General features: G+C 36.8%; 1 protein-coding gene across 2 annotated transcripts in view; it reads right to left on the bottom strand.

The window, feature by feature from the left end:
- The window catches only part of Dpyd (dihydropyrimidine dehydrogenase), an 849,077-nt gene that overhangs the window by 206,898 nt on the left and 635,711 nt on the right, over positions 1–6,468 (bottom strand). The window lies entirely within an intron of this gene.

Genomic DNA, 6,468 nt, shown 5'->3' with positions numbered 1-6,468 from the left:
GAGATTTATAAATCCAGAAAAGATTTTTTTCTTAAAATTCAAGGTGTATTACTTTAAGAGACAATAAAATTTACATATTAAGGCCCGGTTATTAGAACAAAGTTGAATACAAAGAAAATAAAGAAACCACTATTGGTATTATTATAGTATAAACACCCACTGTTACTCTCTCACATAATGATGAGCACAGACATATTCCACAAATAGACCAAGTATAAAAGAATAATGTGATCAAACATATGAGATTATTGGAACTGTTCTAGTCAAACCACCTCGGGTTGAGTTGAACTTTTAAACTCTTTGACCAGGTAGAGAGAAGCTGGTCAAACCCTATTCCTTTCCATCCTCTACACTGATCTTAACTCTTCCCATAACTTCTGCTTTACCTTGTCAGTCTCCATTTGGAACATCACATACCACCTGCATATTGTCAAGGGTTTTCTATGCCCTGTCCTTCAGGACCTGTTGAGATTTTGTAATTCACATGGCACTGAGTCACTGGGACTGAACACCAGGACATATGTCTAAAGAATACTGTGAAACAACGTCCATGGTTTTTGAACGGTACCATGAACAGGCTAAGCACATGCCTCTGGAAGATGCTCAGTGCACAGTGAACTGCTAAAGAAGGAAATGCTTCATTGTCAGAGCTTAGTATAACTGATGGCTGCTTCTCTTCTCCTTATAAATGGATACCTTTGCCCAGGGATAACCGAAAAAAACTAAATTGACAGAAACAATCAGAAATTGTCATACTCTTTTCTATACTTTAATGTATCGAGAAAATACATAAATTTAGTGTAAGTACTTCTTCTCAGAGAGGACTTATTTTCAGTGTAGTATTGTCTCCACGAAGAAAAGAAAACATTGTATTTCACAAAACTGAGTTTAATTTTACTCTTGTCTGCCTCTCACACCTGTTTGCTTTTCAAAGGACTGCTGATATTCATAAATTATCTTCAGAGGCACTCTCAAAACAGATTGTCTTTGCATAAGCAAGTGTTGGCTTTCAACATGTAACCTTAACTGGTGTAGCATATACTTTTCCCTTCCTAGACTTCCAATTCTGTGTTCTACTGTTTTTGAAGAATTAGTTCTGATTCTACTTATGATTACTTGTTTCAGATACTTGACCATGGGCCAAGACTATTGATTTATCGATGTCACAATTCTCTAACATAGAATATAGCTTTTGAATTAATTTTTGAAATAAGATATTCAAACTAATGTGCATAATAACACAGCTTGTCTTCATCAACTTTTACAAAGTGCTCTCCCCAGAGCAGCAGCAAGGACATCACACTTCCAGCCCCTCCCCCACTCCCTATACAAAATGACCAAAGTCTGGGGGAAGGAGGGTCAGTATTGGTGCTCTAAAAAGCCCTCCAGGCTCCCATGCATGCTCAACTGCATTTACTGAACTCTCAGGTCACTGTGTGGATACCCATAAGTGAAACTTGACTACATTTTAGAATATAATAAAAGAATGTTTCCTTTACCGTTAGCAAGTGAATTCTGGATATAGAAATAATCAGCAACATAAATTCAAAAACTAAAGATTAATCTATTATTTTCTTATGTCATCAGGCATTAGCTTCCAACAGGTTTAAAGATCCTCAGATGAAGAGAGGCAAGGGTGTTTTGATAGTCTTTTAGTTGTGAAGAGTAAATGTGCCTGCTCCATGGAGTAGAGCCTAGGAGTCTGCCAATCCCCAATGCCCAGGGATTGTAGAGGAAGCAGGGGTAAAGATGGTGAGGAATCTTATTCAAGTCATGCCCTCCTTTTCCTAACTCCCCTTTTCACCATTCAGTCGGTCTTCTTCTTCCTCATTTCCTTGGGGAGCAGAGTGATTGATAGCCTAATCCAATGACTGTATTCCAGCTGCCTCAGCGAGGACTCTTTTCCTTATCATTAGCAGTTAGCCTATGGTTAAATTCGCAGCTCACTGCTCGGGACTGCCCCTGAGATTTCAGGGTCTGGCCTTTAGAAAATATTTAACATAAAACTGAAATCTTGACATACTGAGAACTCAGTTCTCTGCAAGGATTCATTAATTAATCCAATGTACTGTACCGGTGTTCGGTATGAGAGTGTGACACGAACCATTTCGGAGGCTTACAGAGATGTGTAGTCCTAAATTAAACAGCCGCTGACGTGTACCTACACTGATGTTTTAGTGCAGCAGATATGCATGAATCTCTGAATATTTAAATTCAAGCTCTGACATTGACACCATACTCTCTAGTTTCACTTTCATAATAGAACCTTTTTGGGGGACTAATTTCAAGCTTGACATCATTCTTTATGATAAAAACATACACATACAAGGAACAAAATTTAATAATTCATTACCATTGCTGCAAAGTTAAGTTTTCATAATATGCTTGTCAGGTCTTTTAGTTTACAAAGTCAATCAAATATTACAGGAATTGGTGCAGATAATAATTTATTTTCCTGATTTTACACACACACACACACACACACACACACACACACACACACATTATCAGAGGATCTATGATTTTGTCGACTCTTACATACTATTTAATCATTTATCTGCAGAATAATGGCTATTTTAAAATATCTAAGGAGAGGCTACAGACCTTGACCTGTGCTTTAAGCCTTCACCCTTGCCCCATCTGTCGATGAGCTGTAAGCATCTATGGATATGGCAGCTGAGTCCCAGAAGAAAAATTATGCATCTCATAACTGCTACTTGGCTGGAATGTCAAGCCAGGGTGAGGCTGTGCCTCAAACTCTGCACTTGGCATTTTCCCTCTGTCTGTCTGCTTTGTTGCCATGACGCAAACATGAACAGTGAGATTTGTGTAGGACAGGTAGCAGGCAAGCTCACTGTCAAAAATCTATTATTAGGGTTCTGATCTCCTGCATAGACCAGTAGTGGCTAAACAGTGATGCATGTGAACTGCAGCAAAGGCAGTACAATGCAAAGGGGATGCCTTGTCAATCAGTGCATGAGCATTTTCAAGTGAGCGTTCTTTGAATGAGCTTATTTCTAATGGTGAGTTGCTCTGGGCCAAAGTGATAATTAATAATGAAAATTGCAATTCAACATATTTTATTTAATATGCCTACTTAGAACTGTTCTGTAAATACGATGCATATACATTTATATAACAGGGTGTTTGTAATTGGATCTGTTAAACTTTGGATACACTAACAATGTTTTATATAAGGAAATAACAGAACACAATTTTTGCAATTATTTGAGTATATACACAAAATGGAGAATAAGACAGAATGCTCTCTTTTAAATGATTCTTTATGGCATGATCTAGCAGCATATTTTTCCTAAATTTTATCTTTATCTATTAAATTATTTTAAACATTTCACTGTTAAAACTTCAGCTCTTATTGGTTACAATAGATAGCTTAAATTTTATGAAGGATAGTAGGCGTGTTTTTCTAAAAGGCTTTTATGCATCAGTAATCATGTGATTGACACATTTAAAAATCCAACCCTTTAATGACTACTTCCTAATAAAAATATCAACACTGTATTTTGTGATATAATTGTGATGTGTAATGTAAGTGCTCAAGTGATCTACCAAAATCAGCAGTAGCTTGCATGTTTGAAAATAGTTATTTAAAGAAAAGTATAACTAAAACTTTTGAGTTTCCAATGTATGGTATGTTTTATCATCTTACCAGATTTGCACAAATAGTCACTGGTACTCCAGCAATCTAAGCTTAAGTCGGTGATGAAAGTGGATTACAGTGGACAGTTCAATCCCTGGGACCTATATGGTGAGAGAGAACTGGCTTCTTCAAGTTGTCCTCTAACCTTTATGTATACACTGTGGCATGCTTGCACCTGTGTACACACACACACACACACACACACACACACACACACACACACACACACTAATTAACATAATAAAAATTTAATGTAAAATTGTGTGAGTTTTTTAAAAAATCTACTGTGCAAGTTTCCTCAGTGAAACACTGTGTATGCTTAGTTCTACACCATCACAAGGGTACAAATTAGTGGTAAATTTTTGCCCTGTATTTTGTTTGGTTAGTAGTTTTTATGGTGAAAATGATTTATGAGTCATACAGCTGTAAATTGACGTCCACATAGTGGGACTTCAAATGATGCATTATTCACCTGAAGACTGTAAAGAGAATCTATGGGGTCTGCCATCATCATTTCCTGAGAAAGACAAAATCACTTCTCACATCTTCTGCAATATTGTATTCATGATTAGCACTTTAAGGCTAAAAAGTCAGACTTGAAAGCCATCTTTGATGAATTATTCAGGAATCAATAATACAAGCTTATTAGGTTTAATATAAAATAGGGTAGGTGCTATTTTTTTAATTACATATATACATAATCAAATTTAAAGCAAGCATCCAAAATTTTAAAATAAGGAGTTCCCATTTTGTGGAAAATCACAACAAAACTGGCAAACAAAATACTTCAAAACAATGATTCTGCTTTTAAGCCGTTTGGAAGTAAATTTCTCTAAGCCTGAAGTATTATTTAAAATGCCATCTGCAGGGAAATTTAATAACTTTTCCCTAAGTGCATGTTTACATGTGTGACAGACAACATACATTCAGGGAATGGAATGAAACAAAACAGTCTAAGGAATATGCTCTTCCTCAAGAATGAGAAAAACTAAAAGCATAGGAACAGTGAAAGAAAATGTCTTCAAGTAAGTAAAACCATTGAAAGAAACACAACTACTCTTTTTCCTATGTCTCTGCAAATGAACAAAGGCTATCCTCCAATGTCAATTGTAAAAAACACATAGCTTTAGCTGATGCCATGTAGGACTCACTCTTAACCGTCTCTAAGTGAAGCTTACCCACAGGGAGAACTTCGTGTGACAATATCCCACCACAGCTGAGTGACACCATTTATACAGATGAGTGATAGTAATCACTGAGTTGTGGGTGCACTAATATGCTTTTATTATTTGGAAACATGGTTAGAAAATAGTGAAAATTTTAAAATAAAACCAGAAAAAAATGAATCTAATGTAAGAAAAAAATTATCCACTCAGGTACAGAATTCATATAGGGCTTTTCCCAATTAGATAAATAAACATCAATAAATTTTTTTCTCCTTCTGCACACTTGCACATTTACACACACACACACACACACACACACACACACACACACACACACACACACAAAATCCAGTTCCTTGTGTGGTAATACATGAACTAGCTACTGTTTGATATAACAAGTTTCCTACCTACATACTAGAAATAAGAACATTAGTTGGTAAGAACTTAGGAGTATTTTCTATACTATCCAGAGAAGAGTAGAGAGTAGTTAGTCACTACAATCAATTATGTTTTTTTTTTACATTTATTTACTTATGATGCATATAGGGACGGGACTTGAGAGCCTCTGCACACATGCGAAGGTCAGAAGACCACCAGCACCACCAGTGGGATCTCTCCTTCTACTACATGGGTTCTCGGCAATATATGCTTTTACTCTCTGAACCTTCCCACCTACTCCATATCAATGATTTAAACAGAAATACTTGTAAAATGCAGAGCTTAATCAGCTACCCTAGTTTCAAGACAATATTTCTTTTCTTTTTTTTTTGGTTTTTTGAGACAGGGTTTCTCTGTGTAGCTTTGCGCCTTTCCTGGAACTCACTTGGTAGTCCAGGCTGGCCTCGAACTCACAGAGATCCGCATGGCTCTGCCTCCTGAGTGCTGGGATTAAAGGCGTGCGCCACCACCGCCCGGCAAGACAATATTTCTTATGTATATTGGACATGATTTCTTCTCAGACTGTTCTCACCATTTGACCACCTGATCTATATAAGTCAGCCATTGGTGGACTCCTCCGACAAGCATGAATCTTGCCAGGTGCTTCTCCTATGATTGACTTTCTGTTTATTCGGTCGTTCCTTTATGAGTTTAGGTTGTGTGCTTGAGCTCCATCTACATTCTGATTCCACTCATCCAAGAACATTTGGACAACATGCAGGTTATAAATTTGTAAGGCAGTGGACATGTCCTTAGAATGGAGTACTAAATCACTTTCCTAATGTATTTCAAACTTCAACAAGTAGACATTACGTTCTTACAGGCCCTCTGACTTTTTTATTTAAGAAATGTACCTTTCTCTGAACATTATAACCTCAAAGGATTTTGACATGAGCCACAGTGCAAACACATTTCACACCATGATGGACACATGCTCATTGTACATGTACAATTCAGAAAGAACGTGATCAAACAATACTTAACTACACCTCTGTGTAAAGCATTACAAAATATCCCAAATTTTATTTTATTTTATTTTTTAATTTTATTTTATTAAAATGTTGATTGCCAGGGCCAGAAAGGTGACAGTCATTTCAGAGGACCTTAGCTCAGTTCCTAGCACCCTTGTCAGGAGGTTTGCAAATGCCTGTAACTCCAACTTCAAGGGACTCTACACTTCTGTCTCTGTGGTAACTACGGCAC

Source organism: Peromyscus californicus, unplaced genomic scaffold, assembly GCF_007827085.1.
Source record: "Peromyscus californicus insignis strain IS unplaced genomic scaffold, ASM782708v3 Scaffold_9__1_contigs__length_137607984, whole genome shotgun sequence".
Lineage (NCBI taxonomy): Eukaryota > Metazoa > Chordata > Mammalia > Rodentia > Cricetidae > Peromyscus > Peromyscus californicus.
The sequence above is the reverse complement of the archived record's forward strand: the minus strand, read 5'-3'. Positions and strand labels throughout refer to the sequence as shown.